The sequence below is a fragment of the Pleurodeles waltl genome, chromosome 12 (genome assembly GCF_031143425.1).
Source record: "Pleurodeles waltl isolate 20211129_DDA chromosome 12, aPleWal1.hap1.20221129, whole genome shotgun sequence".
In the NCBI taxonomy this organism is placed as follows: Eukaryota; Metazoa; Chordata; class Amphibia; order Caudata; family Salamandridae; genus Pleurodeles; species Pleurodeles waltl.
The window spans coordinates 600,370,885-600,388,275 of NC_090451.1; the positions used below are offsets into that span (position 1 = coordinate 600,370,885).

Here is a 17,391-nt window from a genome sequence, read left to right on the forward strand (position 1 = left end):
AGATGTATGTCTGTTTAGCTGAAAACAGCATCAGTCAGGATATTCCATTCCTGGGAATTAAACAGCATTCATAAACCACTAAATTGCCATCTAAAAACACCTTGACTGAGAAATAAAAGTGAAAATATGGACAATTCTTTCACAATCCACAAAATACCCCTTTATACGCCACAAAAACGAGTCCCTCAAGACGAGTTATTTTGCTCCAAAATAGCTCAACCACATGCCCAAATAATTTACAAACTCATGAGCCATGAAGTACCCTAAATGTCACATACCACTACTCTCAAGTTAGTCAAGACATTACCCACACACATAACAAACATTACTCCTTTAAGAACCAGTACACTGATACCATCTACATGACGCTAACCCAATGGTCCCTCTTAACTATCATCCAGTTTACATCGTTCCAGTTCTCTCTAAGCTGACAGACAGAGCTGTCTTCATTGAAGAAAATAATATTCTCTCTGACATCGAAACATGTCCTAACCTTCATAGACTGTGAAATGCGACGATTTCAAGATACAGTGAACTGAAATTATTGCATTACAGGATCAGTCCTGACCACATCCGATAGATTTTCCTTGGCCCTCAGGAAGGACTGGTACACCAACATACCATTCAGAGCAGGAAAAACAGGTTGTGCCCCACAAATCTCCCACGGAGATTTATTGTTAGGAATATTAACATTACCTGCCAAGGACACAGATATTTAAATGAGTTTACGACACCCTTACCCCTGGGATAGCAGGCAAGAAAGCTACACTAGTCTTTGTTGAGGATTTGTATATGCCAAAATATTAAAACAGATATCAAAAGAAGTGTGGCGATTATGAATAAACAAACAGTAAATAATCTAAAGGCAAACGACTGATTAAATAAAATAAATGTATTTTTGTAGTAAGTAGTGACCAATAACAATTAGCACTGAAAGATCTACCATCATGAGGGGTGGAGTTCAGTTGTCGCACACCTGAATGCCAAAGACAGGCAGCCTGGCGGCAACAAGGTCACTCTCTGTTTATGAGAATCCAGTGTGCTCTCAGTCAGCAACCTTGATGGAGAAACAAGTTTCTTCAAAGTAAAAAATGCTCCTCTCTCCCCGAGAGAGCTGAAGACATAGTTTCCATAGAAAGTCTCAGAGATATCATGAGAAAGTGTCCTCATGATTAGTGATGTAGTGGGAGAATAAACTTATGGGAATTATTTTATAATATTACGTATACAATGCAGCTAGTCTTACAACCCTATACTTTATATGGATGTATAAACTGAAAGCACGCTATCAGAACTCAAGAGTCCATTCACTGCATATTTTTCTAAGATAATAGGAATAAACCCAAAAACCAAATCAACAGTTGCACATAAGGATCAAAATAGGGGGCTTTAGGATAGGTGGCAGACACCTGGTAAATAAATTCAAAGCACAAGACAAATTGAGTGGCATTACTCCTGCTCCTGGAGCATTATGCTGCCTTTAATATGGTTCATATTTGTACTTTGCTCTAGAAACTATACCCTATTGAGATACAAGGCACTCTTCCTAGTCGATTTCCTCCTTCCTCATTAACAGACCTCTTGCAGTTCTCTTTTACCCCTGATGACGAGAGTTGATAAAGGGCCCACTATCAACCCACTCCTCAGTAATGTCTACTGTAGCTCACCACCAAAACTCATCCCTTTCTTCAACACCATCTGCTAAAATTAGATGACACATAACAGTACTAAAACTCTGGATGGAGCCCATCTTGTCTCGACTCCTGTGCAACTGGCCAATGCCTGCTACTTAGTGACCATAGAATGTTACTGAATCACATTAAGTTAAAACATTACTAAATGAGGAACAAGCCTATGGCAAATGGGCAACATTGCACTCGCCCACTGGCTAGCCAAAAAAGGTAGGTCCACCTCCTGGCCCATCCTAGCCCATCGCACCAGGAATCTCGGTGTGATTATGGATATCAATTTCTTTGATTCCTCAAATTAAAACAAGGTGCCTGGTGCTGCTCCTACATGATGGGATATCTACACCACATTTTCCTGTGTCTAAGTTCCCTCAAAGGGTGCAAGCAGCCATCTTGTACTCACCCATTTAGACTCAACAAACAGTGTTTACCTTGGAGTCCAAGTGTAATTCCAGGGAATTCAAATTGCTGCTGTAAGACAGGTACTTAACCTCAATATCTGGAATCTCATTTGCACAGACCTTTAGCCGAAACTCGCAAGACCATGAACTCCATCCACTCAGGATCCCCTTCAGACCCTTGCCCATACCACATCTACAACAAAGCCGACTCTACCATTGCCCCCCAACTTCGAAAGGTCATCAACCTATCCTTCGAAACCGCAACTTTCCCGGACAGCTGGAAGCATGCCGAAATCCACACCCTCCTCAAGAAAACCAAGGCTGACCCCAACGACCTCAAAAACTTCCGCCCGATCTCCCTACCCCACTTCCCGGCGAAGGTCATCGAGAAGATCGTCAACGCCCAGCTCACCCACCACATCGAGGACAACTCCATCCGGGACCCCTCCCAGTCCAGTTTCAGACGCAACCACAGTACCGAGACTGCGCTCCTCGCCGCCACAGATGACATCAGACAACAAATGAACAACGGCAAAACTTCTGCCCTCATCCTCCTGGATCTTTCCGCTGCCTTCGACACAGTCTGCCACTGCACCCGACTAACACGCCTCCACGAAGCCGGAATACAAGAAAAAGCCCTCAAATGGATCTCCTCATTCCTCTCCGGCAGAACCCAGAGAGTTCAACTCTCACCATTCCGCTCCGAAGCCACCATCATCATCTGCGGCGTACCCCAAGGCTCCTCTCTGAGCCCAACGCTGTTGAACGTCTACATGGCCCCCCTCGCACAACTGGCCCGTCAGCACAACCTCACCATTCTATCCTACGCCGACGACACCCAGCTCATCCTCTCCCTCACCAAAGACCCACACACCGCCAAAGCCAACCTCCACGAGGGATTGAAATCCATCGCTGAGTGGATGAGAAACAGCCGCCTGAAATTGAACTCCGACAAGACGGAGATCCTCATCCTCGAACGCACCCCCTCGGCCTGGGACGACTCCTGGTGGCCCACCGCACTGGGACCCCCTCCAACGCCAACCAACCATGCATGCAACCTCGGTTTTGTCCTCAACTCCGCCCTCACCATGTCCAAACAGGTCAACGCAGTGAAACCCATGAAAAGGGTTGGTTTGAAAATTGTCCAACCTCCCTTCCACTCATAGATTCCAATAGAGTGATTGATCATTATTTCTATTTCACTCGTTTGACTACACTTCCTTTTTTTTTTTATCTTGGTCCCTGCCTTCCAACTGGTTCAATAAATTATTTACCCATTGGAGGTTGTGAGAGTCAATTTTAACCATTTTCTACTTTGATCTCCTATCTCTTTCCCCTACTCAATCCTGGGGTCATGGCACCATCATTGTAAAAGATCTCCGGCAAAGAGCCCCCCCATTTGGGGTGGTGCCCGTCAGACATTGCAGGGCTGTACCGATGATGAAGCATGACATCCTTTTGGATGTGTGAGGTTATTTGCTCCTAAAATTTAGGACTTCCCTATGTGTTTTTCTTCCTCTTTATTGGAACACTGTATTTATATTTTTTTCTATAGCTTCATTGGGAGGATATACACTGGACCACAATACCTCCCTATCCCTCTCTTTTTGAACCTCCTCCTGCTACAACACCCTCTGCATGCTCCGTAGAATCTACAAATGGATCCCAACGGAAACCAGAAAAACGGTGACTCAGGCCCTCGTCAGTAGCAGACTAGACTACGGCAACTCACTCTACACAGGCATCCCAGCAAAAGACCTCCGACGACTCCAACGCATCCAAAACGCCTCCACCCGACTGGTCCTCGACGTACCCCGCCGATGCCACATCTCCCACCACCTGAAGGACCTCCACTGGCTCCCCGTGGACAAGAGGATTACCTTCAAGCTCCTCACCCACGCTCACAAGGCACTCTACAACGCTGGACCCACCCACCTGAACAACAGACTCAACTTCTACTTCCCCTCCAGCCAACTCCGCTCTGCCAGCCTCTCCCTCGCCATCGTTCCCCGCTTCCAACGCAAGACATCCGGCAGCAGATCCTTCTCCTACCTCGCCGCCAAAACCTGGAACTCCCGCCCGACCCCCCTACGACAGACCCAGGACCTTCTCACCTTCAGGAGACTCCTCAAGACCTGGCTCTTCGACCAATAGCAGCTACTCCCCCTCCCCCCAGCGCCTTGAAACCCTTACGGGTATGTAGCGCGCTTTATAAATATTGTGATTGATGGATTGATTAAATTGGGTACCAGTGTCAAGATGTTATCACTTACAAAGCAATGCCTTTCTCACTGAGCATGTCACAGACCTACCTTGTTAGCAAAAATTCCATAACTACCTCACCACACCAGAGCTCTTCGATCTAACTTCAAGCTCAACTCTTAATCAGCTGGTCCTTAAAAAAATCTCAGTGGCAGAAGCTACTTCTCAATTTATATGGCTAAAATACCAAACTCAATCCGTTCTAGAATAAGAATAATTTACAAACATTTTGAATTCCAGGGAGCATTTAAAAACCTTTTGCCCAAGCTCATAGTTATCTCCCAAATATATGGTAGATATCCACATGCATCACCACATATATTCTCAAAGATTTCACCAACACATTAGGCTTGTGCACAGCAATGTGAACACACTGTAATTTAAGTGTGTCTCCAAAACACATGTATCTCACCAGCATCTGGCATATTGGTCTAATCAGCAAACCCAGTTTAACAATGCACTCCAAAATGGCTCAGATGAAGCTGGTACAAATTAGGGCATTTTGCTACAACATTGGGGAATAAAGCACTCAATAAATGATGCTTTACCACACACCTAGAAGTAATGCCAAAGGTAATGAAGATTCTTCTATAAAAGTCAGAAAGTGTATCTAGGTGGGCTATTTTACTGCCCCACGATGAAAATGATCTATCAGCACAAAGGGATAAACTGCTCGCCATGATATCTAAAACTCTTTCACAAAGGCTAAGACAGCAATATCAAAATCAAGCCCATTTAAAAGAATGACCAAACATATATAATTAATATAATCTGTTAGTCATTACATGACCTTGCATTTTTGTACATATTTCTTTTGGATATCCTGAAAACATGAATGAGTTATATTATACAAAAGTTGATGATCTGAGCTTTATTTCCCAGGGAGCCCAACTGTACTCCATTTAGCATCAATACTCTCATATTTCTGAAATTTAAGCAAGAGGGTGAAGAAGCAACATTCTAGCAACATCTCCAGTTTTAATCACAGTACATAATTCTTCTGGTGCTCCACAGCAGGAGACGGGCACCTTTATGTACTTTTAGATCCTATTTGCCCCTTCTGGCAGTTGACAAAGAACAGGTGTTCTGTTCAGTCAGAAACTGAACTAGCAATTAAGATGCTTTTAAATCTTATTTTTGTCACATTTGCTCTGTGTTCAGAGACAGAGGTCAAAAGTCTGTTTGTCTTCTTGTGATGGAAATACTTTTTCTTGTGACTGCAAAGTTCCAGGATTTTGTAAGGTGAGCTTTTTGACCTATTTGAAATGAAAGGCTTATGGTATCAGGTTTTTCCTAACACACAACATTTATATAACTAAGTCAACTCTACAAACATTTAAAAATATATTTCAGTAGCTATGAAAGATCATTTTTTGTACTTCAGTGTGATGAAAAAAATATGTTATAAGGATGAAAAAAGTCAAAACACTATACTCCGTGATGGGGAAATGATAAATGTTTTCTGAAACCCAATTTTCACAGATTATTGTTAATACACTATATTGTTTTATCAGTAAAGATGCAAGTTAGTAGGAAGGTTTTTAAACATTTCTTGGAAATGTACTGTCGGTAAATGACAGTGTGCTGTCATATCATGCTTTAGTAATATATTTATTAAAAGTGGGTGTTCAAACAAACTGAGAAACACTCCTGCCCTGATGGCAAAGCTATTAGTAAACTAAGAGGCAAGTCATGCATGGATCATGTGTACCCTATATGTGGGCTAGATTGATTATACATGGAGCAAATGTTTAGTGGATTTATTCAAACAAATAAGGATTTTTTTTACAGCAGAAATGCTGAACTCACATATTTGAAGGTGCAGAGATATGTGAGAATGAAGAAAAGGGCGACTGTAAAATACATTATTTGCATAGAATCACACAATTTGAGACCCACTTCCGGGTCAAATACATTACAGTTAGGTCGAGTAGATTATTCAAGCTACTCGACCTGCAGGTCTAGTAACATTTGCATGATTTTTCAAGGTCTGATGTATGCTAGCATAATTGATTAATTTAAGAATATTAACTTTTCTGCCAAGGGCATGAGCATAGGAGAAGCAATGGCACAAAAGTACTTTTATTTTTCCAGTCTGGTAGTAAGAGACAGATCACTTACAGTGTTGAATTCACCTGCTTCACGAGTAACTTCAGAAGTATACAAATCAAGCTAGTGGTTGGTCCTTTAAGAAGTCCTCCCTGTGCAAGGTTTATTCTACCCTCCTTCAGAAGTGGCACACTTGTAAAGGTTCATTTGTTCAAAGAAGAGTGGGTTTCTCCCTACTCCTTATGGCGCACTGCCATCTCTTACAGCATTTTTGCTCCAGATCAAGCCACATTGATGGCCATGCAGTGCAGTCAGATTGACCCTCACAAGTCATCTGAAAGTGAGCACATATGCAAGAAGTACATCTCATTGAGAGCCTGAAGAAATATGACAGCATCACACCCATCATGACGGACCACCGTTGGCTCCCCTTGCTGTCCACACATCTTCAAAACCAGTGACATCATTTAGAAAGTCTTAATGACCAGAACTCCTATTTGTCTTGTAGACAAGCTCACCATGACTAGTGGTTATTGGAACACCTGCAGCCAGGACAACATCTTACTGCAGACTGAGAAGTGTAAAAAAGGAAAAAAACAAGGCAGTAGGCATCTTCCATAAATAAAGGAAAGAGTTGAAAACATACCTCTTTAGAGGAAACTAGGTCACGATGATTTAAAAGTCAACAAACCAGCTACTTCTATCAATTGTAGCTGTTATACTTGTCTTTGACCATGTACCGTGCTCATTCACTTTTAGCCACGTTTGCACCATCGAAATACCATATACATACATAAATACTTACAGTGAACATCAAGGTGGGGTGCGTGACATGCATGTAAGACCAACAAAGGTTGCAAGAACTCACATGATATCCATCTTAGAATGGTTGTGATAAACCTGCCTCCACAGTGTTAAACCAAAGACTAATACTGGGAGAGTAACAGGTGTGTGTTAAATTAAGACATCTAGAAAGCAGGTCGAAAAGGCGAGTTGTGGTCAATGTTTTTTCACTTCTTTTCAACATCTTGAGTGTTGTTGCTTGCGCAGGTACCTCTCTGACAAAGGAAACGTGAGTGGGGCAAGGTTCTGGAAATGTATTAACCCAAGTCAGTAATACTGAACACAACAGGGCAGCATGCCATCTCTGAATACGGATGCAGCTTGTTGCTGGCTTTGAAAGTATACAAGGATTACTTCTGCCATGAACATAAAAATTCAAAGCATCTGAAGTCTTCTTCTCCTCCTAATTCTACACTTGGTTCTGCACCAGTTGTTCCAACTGCTATTCCTGGGCCCACTCTTACTAATATACTGGGTCTGCCAAATTTGAGTTGTCCGTCTGATAATCAATAAAATATCTGCTGCATTAAGGCCAGCTTAGAGCCAGCTCTTGGGGCTCCGTTACCTACCATTCCTGTTGTCCAACCCCAATGTACCTAGGTCCCTCCCTGTAATGATGCTTGAAAAACACAGAAGTTGTTTCGTGGTTCACTACGAAGCTAATTCAAATAAGGCACATTAAAAGGGAGATCCAGGAGGAGGAATCAATTCACCTCTAAGCCAATGTATCATTCGAGGAATATGTCCTTTCTTCTACTTTCACACTGAACAAAGGTTAGAAGTAAAGATAACCAATAACAACTATAACTGGTGCTCGGCCTTCTCGTTCATCAGGGGATATGTAAAGTAATACACAAGAATGTAAAGATGCATTATATGCCTTCATCCCTAGACACACATTTACCCTTTTCATGATTTTGATTTTAGATGTTCTGGGATTTTGAAGGAAGGCACTCTCTGCCTAGCAAGACAGGGCACATGACTGTAACTTTGTAAGCCACATCGCCTATGAATTCTGTTAAGAAGGTCAAGACCTCCCAAATAAAGATCAATACTGCTGTTACCAGTCTTTAGTGAAAAAACTATACAGTCCATTCTACCCATCCCATCTAGAGGTAGTCTCCAGCACAGCGACTTTAACGCAGGGATCAGACACTACTTCTTTGCAACATATTATCAACACACAAACCTGGTTTGTTTCTGACATTACCCTGAATCGCTTGTAAGCAACATCTATGCAGTCTGTTACTGCAGTTGCTGCAACATCAATTCTGTATTCACACCGGGAAGGTGGATTATTCTCCAAGTCCCATGTTGTTGAAAATGCCCTTTCTCAGAGAGATATTGAAAAGATTTTGCATCTAGGCCAAGGTCCCAAGAGTTCTTCGCAGGCCCCTCCATTCAGCTAATTGCCTCCACAATCCTCTTTTTCTAGGCCCTCTTTCCCACAAATAGGAACACAGCTTGGTCATGCAGCCACTGACACTTAAATGGGCCATTTGTCCTCATCATCCTCAAATGATTGCTCCTGACTCTTCAAGACATGTAGTGTGGTTAGTTTTACGTATACTTTGCGCATTAGCTTCAGGCTTTAGGCCTTTGTGCACTTTGCCCTGAATGTATTTTATTCATTTGCTGACAGCTTAGAGCCTCTGTGCACTTTGCTCTAAATGCTTTTTATTAGGCTTCGTACTGTTATTTTTCAAATAGCCAGTTCTACGGTGTTGTTTTTTATTCATATCACACTGTTTTGCCTACTTCAGCACTGGAGTTCTTCATAACATATTCACTCTGTGCTTCAGTCAAGGATACAGTCTGGTACATTGCCGATAGACGTGGTAGGAGTTTAGATTTGGCATTCCTGCGTAGGGACATTTTGTGATCACGATGACATGTTAGTTATAAAATCACTTCCTTGTCCCAATACATGCAAGAGGGAGATTCCGACCAGAGACCCACAACTAGACGCTGACTGCCTCGTTGCAAATGCTGAACCAGATCGCAGGCCTTTGCTCAGGTATGAGGGCTTATGTCTCCCCAGTGATTCAGAAAGGCAAGCTAGAAGCTTAACATGCTGTGCTCTAAATAGAACAAGCAGAGGGAGAGTAGAAACTGTTAGGCAATATGATAGCTTTGTTCTTATGTTTTACTCTCCTGGTGACTATTTCAATCCTACTATGTTGTATTGTTCTGGTTATTGCGGCTCACGCCTTATTATCTAAAATACAGTCGTTTTATTAAAACATTATATAAAACTTATACTGTCTTTGTCATTTGTATATGAGACCATATTGTTAATGAGAGAGTTGGTTTGGATCTGAGTGACCACGACTTCCCTGAGAAGTTCCAAAGATGTCATGCGCTCGGCTGCCTAATCATTTCTTCCCCCTGGAAGAAATGAGGCACTGCTAGTTAGCCGGAGCAAAAAACGGATTTAGGGTGACAGAGTACTTTACAAGTGGGTCAGACTCAGTCCCCCACACCGTTATCGATCCTGCTGCCTAGAAATCCAGTAGTCTCATTTAGGATAATGAGAGCCCACGCGACATGGCGCCGCCAACGATTGGTCTAGCTCTAATGTTTGGGTCCGACTGACTCTCTCGGTCTCATATATATTTTGACTCCTCGGTTCCGAACGCGGAGACGTCCGTGGGGCTGAGGGTTTCCGCCACCACGGGATAGGTACGTCCTATTGCTTAGTGGTTGGTTGTTCAAGCTTGAACTTTGAAAGGAAAAACCCCGATATTGGTGTGCCTTCTCTGACCTAGAGCTATTTTTTGCAAATGGCGAATCCTAATGTAGTGAATATAGCAATCAATATGCGTCACCCGCTCACAGGACATTTGATAGCACATGGACTGACAGTCCAGGGGGGTCCAGTCACTTTTGTGGTGGACGCCCATGCAGCCTATAGGACAGAACTTTTTTATTCTTGGGTCGTATTTCCAGCAGCTGATGGGGGTACAAATACTTTTCACGAATACACTGTTGCGAATGTCCCTGGACAATACAGGGCTTACGCTTACTTAGAGATACTTCTATCTTATCAAGAACACCATAATTGGCTTGATGGCGCCCTCCCACATACAGTAGCACAAGTGAGGTTAGGTCCGTTGAGTAATGATGGTCCGACCTGGCCTTTATTGGCTACTTACACACCATATCCTGCGGTTGCAAATTTGGCAGTGGCTGATGTGCGTCGTTTATATATAGACTTAGCAACAACATACAGAAGACTGGTTCAGTTTGTGATGCAGACATTAAATACTAATGCAGCGCGTAGTGCTCCGGCGCACCCACATGCAGTGGTTCCGGGAATCAATCCGGCCACTGTACACTCAGTTATGGGCAAGGTGCCGGCTAAACGTGAGGAGACTCCATTTTGGCTGGCGCAGAAAATTAATACGCTGGAAGCAGTATTTCCCCATACGGGACCTCAGGATAAACATAGAATTTTGACGAGGTGTTTGCCGTATGGGATGGTTCCTCCGGTGGACCTTTGTAATACCTGGGGCACGGTGTTTGCCGCGCTCTACACTACAGCACACGGTACACCGACTTTAGCTAATTTACCAGAAGTGCTTAAACAAATTAAAGATGAATATGGGGCTGCCCCTGCCTTAGATTTGGGCATGCAGTTAATGGGCAATTTTGCTGCAGTTTCTTCTATTATTTTGAGTAATCTCAAGGGAGAGGCAGTAGCACTAGCAGTGCGAATGCGTCTTCGGGGCGTTCCGCAGATTGATCATGAGCGGGAACTTCCGAGAATAATAGCAGAGACATATTCAAGTATTGGTTGCGATAGCCTAGGGGCTAGACCGCAGAAACCCCAATTGCAGGGTAAAAATAATAAAGATAATGCTAAGCAACAGCAACCTGAGGGTACAAAAAAGCGCTGGGAAAAGAAACAGCAAACACCTAAAAAAGATGGGGGACAGTCTCCGCAACCGGAGACCCCGCAGAATAGGTATAATCTCAGGAATAGGGATAATTTGAAGACGCCTGATAGATATCAATATACTGATACACGCCAATCTCGTTCCTTTCAGGACTCCTCAGAGAAGAGAAGTGAGAGAGGTGGGCGGTCAGAGCGGAGGACGGAGTACGTGAAACCGAGACAGGATTCACAACGCTCAGCGGAGGTTTCTGTTAAACAAGAAGAGAAACCACTGCAACAAAAACAGCAATTTAAAAAGAAGAAAGGGGCAGCAGTCTCAGTTAGACATGCCGCTCAAGAAGAGAGTTCTCTTGACGAACAAGACATGGTTGTTAGCACTGTTAGACAGCGCGGCAGAGGTCACAATAGTTCGCCGGAGTCTTCTAGAGCATGTGGAGGTGAAAGCAACTGATGACTTCATACAAGTCGAAACGGCGGATATGCGAGTCTCTGATCCTGATAGAGTATATCAAGTGACTCTACGATTAGAAGGGGACATTGACCGCATTGTACACGTCATCTTTTGGGACCATGTGGTAAAATCATATGATGTTCTGTTGGCCGAACAGGATTGGCCACCTGACTTTGTTCGCGACTGTCCGGTTGGGGAGGATGTTATAGTACCTTCCTTCTCACCACTTGTTCCGAGAGAGCTAGCGGAGTAAAACATGAGCTCTAGCACAGGCTCCCGCCCTATATAGAAATAATGTGGGGTGGGATAGACAATCACCTTATCATGTAATTCCAATAAAGGGCACACCTCAGCCACAGCCGCAGTATCCTATTAAATTTGAGGCAAGGGCATCGGTTCGGAAAATTCTTACACAATTGGAGTACCAGGGTGTAATTGAGCCCTGTGTCTCACCGATGAATAATCCCTTATTTCCGGTTGCTAAACCGGACCATTCATATAGGATAGTGGTGGATTACAGACATTTGAATAGTCACACACGCACATATGCAATACAGAATTCACATAGCGCAGCGCTTATGAACGATATAGTGCGTAAGAAATACAAGACTACGTTGGATATCTCGAATGGATTTTTCTGCCAAAATATAGCGCCCGAAAGTCGGGACTATACCAGTTTCAGTGCGTTTGGCTCTTAGAAAAAAAATTGTCGTTTGCCTCAGGGGTATAAGAATAGCCCAGGACTGTTTTTGGCTCGTGTGACTGAAATGCTGCACGAGTTGGACCCTGAAGCGTTATCATATGTTGATGACATATATTTGACAGACGGTGAGATTCTGCAGCATCTAAGGCGCGTATCACACATTGTTGTGGGATTTGCTGATATTGGCTATAAGTTTAATTTTAAGAAATCAAAGATTGCCTTCCTCAGCGTAATTTTCCTGGGATATGAGTTATCGAGTGAGGGCAAGAGCCTAGCGCCCCATTTTTTGGAGAAATGTGCTTTATTGCAGCCTCCTAATACGGTTCGGAAGCTCCAGTCATTGTTGGGGTTTCAGAATTTTGGCAGAACTTACATTCCTGAATATGCTACGCGTATAAAACCCTTATACAAACTGATTCGCCCAAATTTTTCGAGTAGATTTTGGACGATTGAGCATACACACATACTGCGAGAGTTACATACTGATCTCTTAGCGGTTAAACACTTACACACACTGGACAATAAGACACATTTAGTCATCAGGGTGATACCTGGGGCTGTTGGGTTTACGTATGTCACCTTTAATGAGGGTGAGACAGTTCCGATTGCATACAAGTCCCACTTGTATTCTGCTGCAGAACAACGATTTGCACAGACTGAGAAAATACTCACTGCAGTACAGATGGCTGTGATTAAAGAAAGACCGCTTGCCCAGGGCCAGCGCATTATTGTTGTTTCCCCGATTCCGGCCTTAGAGGCTGTTACAAAAGCGAGTGTTCCTAATTCGAAAGCTTTACACCCGCGATGGATACAATGGGCTACGTCTTTGACAGCCACTGATGTAGATTACATATTTGACCCTAAACTGCAGACTCAAGAATTTCTTCAATATGAAATGGAATACTCAGTTCCTGCTGGCACATTGCCTATTGACCAATATCAGGTGGTCATGTATACCGATGGCTCTGCGCAACCAGCGGTTGGGACTAAACAACAATATTCTGCTGCATGTGCGGTGGTGAGCGGCACTATGGAGGGGGAAGTGTTCTGCCCCCGACATACTTACTGTATACTAAAACCTTGGGAGATTGCACGGCACAGCTGGCTGAGCTCAAAGCTCTATTGTTAGCGTTGGAGCACGCGGATCCGGCGATTTTGACCTTGCTGGTCTGTGACTCCTACTACTGTGTTCAGTCTTTCAATGAATATCTGCACTATTGGAAGTTGAATGGGTTCAGAGATTCTAAAGGCAACACCATTAAACATAAATTGTTGTGGGGTAAGGTTGCGGATCTGAAAGAAACGCTTCCTAAGGTCCATGTTGTGCATACACTTGGACACCAGCGCGTTGGGATACACGTTGCTGGGAATACTTTGGCTGATGAAGCCGCGAAGTCGGCAGTGGCTGTTGCCACTGTGGCCGCAGTGACTCGTTCGAGTTCCAAACCAGACACAGAGATTTCGGCTGCCATAAAAGCTACGGCCGATGGCACGCCATTTCCTAAAGGATTTCCTTCTAAATATAGTTACTGCTTGAGTAGTGCGCTCAATGCTGTTGTTAATATTCCTGGCATTGGTGTGCGTGATTTACCAAATACAATTGAGAGACCTCGATTAATTTCTGCAGCACATGAGGGGGCGGCATCTGCACATGCTGGTGTGGCTGCCACGATTTCACTTTTACAGGCTCGTTACTGGTGGCCTGGTCTCTATAAAGAGACAAAGCAATATGTCCTTTGTTGTGACGTTTGTCAACAAATTAAAGCTTCGTCGGCTAGACGCCCGCAGCAGACGCCCCTTCTGATTTCAAACAAACCGTTAGAGTGTGTGTACTTGGATCATTGTGGTCCGCTGACACCAGATAGTGCATACAAATATATATTGGTTGCTGTAGATTCGTGCTCCAGATTTGTGTGGGTATGGCCACAACGCTCAGCTGACGCTCGGACTGTTATTAAAGATTTGCGCATCTTTGTCGATACATTTGCAGTTGCGGCTTTTCATTCGGACCAGGGCCCTGCTTTCGCCTCTAAGGCATTCAGGGACACCATGGCTTCATTGGGGGTCCAACTCCAATTCTCGTCTCCATTTCATCCCGAGGGAAATTCTGTCGTGGAGCGTTTAAATCGTGATTTAAAGCAATCCTTAACGGCCAGAGTTATAGGTACGGGTCGTAGTTGGCTAGCCCACCTATATGGAGTACAGAGAGCACTTAATAACTTGCCTAGACGGTCACTGGGGGGTCGTACTTCATATGAGTGCCTGTTTGGAACACAAATGTATGTTCCTGATCTAGATGGTCCTGGTGTGGAGGCGGCAGTTACGCCCTTTGACATAAATGATTGTGTCACTGTTTTGCAGGATTTACAACAATTCCGTGAAGATAACTCTTCTGCAAGTGCTGCCTCCTCAGGAATTAAGGATGAGCCAGTAACACCAACTGGTTGGATACCCAGGACTGGGGATCTAGTGCGTGAAAAGGTCGCAGTAAAGAAAGAATTTGGTCCTTCTTATCGAGCACCTGTCCCTGTGTTAGGGGTGAGCGGCACGAGAACTGTGATTTTACCGCCGCTGCAAGGGGCCAAAGGAAATCGCTTTGTTTCCATTGATAATGTCAAGTTACAACATGTGGCCGATTCTGCACAGCAGACCAAGAGGGACACCCAGTAGTTCCGGCATCCCTCTCACTACTGGGGAAGAAGTCCCGCTGCAGGTAATTTACACCGACGCTGTTTCCTCTCCGAGCTTGGGGAGGGTGGAAGATGATCTTGCGATTGTTCCACAGACAACGATTAATATGGAATCTTTTGATCAAGTTGCTGTACGTTCTACTGATGTTTCTGAACATGTGGTTTATAGCGTGCCTAGGAGAGAGCCTCCATCTGCTTCTTTGTTCACAATTGCACCTTTTGCAAGAACTGCCTCTGGCTGCTTCAACAACGCTGATGAAGCAGTGTCCAGCTCTTCGTCATCGATGTCTTCTGTCCGAGGTCCACGTAAGCTGCTGAGTTGGCTTAAACGCACATATTTTGTTTTTCCTCGGAACTATTTGTGGCTTTTTATGGCTGTAATGACTCTTTTTTTATGGTTGGGATTTGTAGTTACTTTTTTTCTAGTAATACATGGTCATTTTCTTCCTGATCGATCAGACATTGAGCACGTGGAGACAGTGTTGAGACCACATTTTTCGTCTCATATGGTTCGAAGAGACTTGTCCAATGTGAACATTTCTGCAATACCGATTCCGGATGGGATTGTGTGGGATAAAGTAATGTTTGATATATATGGTCCCACTGAATTGATTCAAATACCGTATGTCCTCAAGTTATCAATGAATGATATTGTTATACCAGGCATTGTTTCTGATGATTGGGATGTGAAGACAGTAGATTCTATGCTAACGGATTTGCAATATTATACTGTCTATGACGATGAAGATGCTTACCAATTTAGAGATAATCATGGTGACATGTTTTGCTACAACTATTATGGACACCACTTTATTCATAAAGCTAGTAGCCCTAAGTCCATATTTAATTATGTGCAATGGGAACATTGCTCGACTCCTCCACAAGGGAGTTCGAAAACGTATTATGATAAATTTGCATATTTTTCTGGGCATGATCAGCGGAATGCTAAGTCTTACTATTTTAAAGTTGCACCGTATTCTAATAAGCAAATTTTATTGACCGATACTAAATTACTATATTCAAATTTGTTTGTATCTAAACTTTCGGTCGAGGGGTATGAATACTGGTTAAAGACTGTTGACTTGAAAAGTGTTTGGGGTACGAAAAATTGGCAGATGCAAGGCAGGGATACATTATTTAGAGCATGTATTATCCCTGTGCAGATGATTTTCCTCAATGACAAGGTACAACAGACTAGCTGTTTGGGCTTGGCGACAATTAGAGAGTTGAATTTGCCTAGTATACCTGTCCCTTCCAAATTAAACAACTGGCAGCACTATGTGAATGCTACTTTTAGTGAATTTACACATTGGGTCCAGAATGGTACGCTTAACACTTCATGGTTACATCCAGGCAGGTGGTTATTATGGCCCGTAGACACTAATGAGTGTCATCATCGTTTTTATCACCTCTTCAGGGGGGTTCAGGACTAGTAGGGCAGACCCTCGTTACATTTCACAAGAACATGCTGATATTATAACTACGTACAGCGTGGGGAAGCTTTGTCAACTATGGTTGAAGTCATCCACGCTGGATGCAGTTAAGTCACATCTCAAGTTACTGTCTAATGGTACTGATTTACAAGATTTTTTGTCAGGTCCAAAGGTACCATGGAAAAAAAAGGTTTTTATACGAAGTTTATAATGAGATTTGGAAACTTTCGCAACAGGAGGCTGCAGCCCGGTTGAGGCAGATTGATCAGGAAAATCTGCTGCAGACTTTGTCTGTTGTTGATAATGGCATGCATACCCTTTCTGACCGTGTTTACACGATTGACAGCATTGTTTCCTCTGCTATTGACATTATTAAATCGGACATGTCTTCTTTATATCATGGGCAGAGTCAGACACGGTCCATCATGCAGCTGGGTTGGACTCTTCAAACCTTGAAGGCGGGTCGCGTTCCATGGCAGCACATTCGTGCCAGAGAGATCTTTATCTCCTTTAATTTGACTCGTCAACAACAGTTGATGGCTAAAAAGGAAGCGACATATGTTATGTTGAATATTGAGAAATTGGAGAAACTGCCTTTCACGGTGGCTGAGATTCCGTCAGCTAAGTGGTTGATTCATGGGGTTATTACTTTGCCTATCTCCACTCTGCAATTTACTTCTTGTTTGAAGCACATTCCGGTGGGTAGATATGAACTATTGGGAGACAGTTACATACACGAGGTGTGGGAGCTTCCCTTTCAATACAGATGTGTTAATGGTTTGAGGGAGGTTTTTCTTAGCGGTAGCGAATGCGAAGCTTCTGTCAGCCATTCCATGGTTTGTAAACAGCTGTCCTTGCATGGAGCGTGTAACGCTTCGATTGCTAACTTAGCTTGTTATTTGAAGGGTGTTCCAGTCCCGGTTATTAAAAACACTTTCCAGGTGCTTTCTAACGGCAGTTACATTGTTCTTAA

The 17,391-nt window shown here is 43.5% G+C and overlaps 1 protein-coding gene across 1 annotated transcript in view; it reads right to left on the minus strand.

The window, feature by feature from the left end:
* TOMM40L (translocase of outer mitochondrial membrane 40 like) overlaps window positions 1–17,391 on the minus strand; it is a 265,960-nt gene that overhangs the window by 227,779 nt on the left and 20,790 nt on the right. The gene's annotated exons all lie outside the window — the stretch shown is intronic.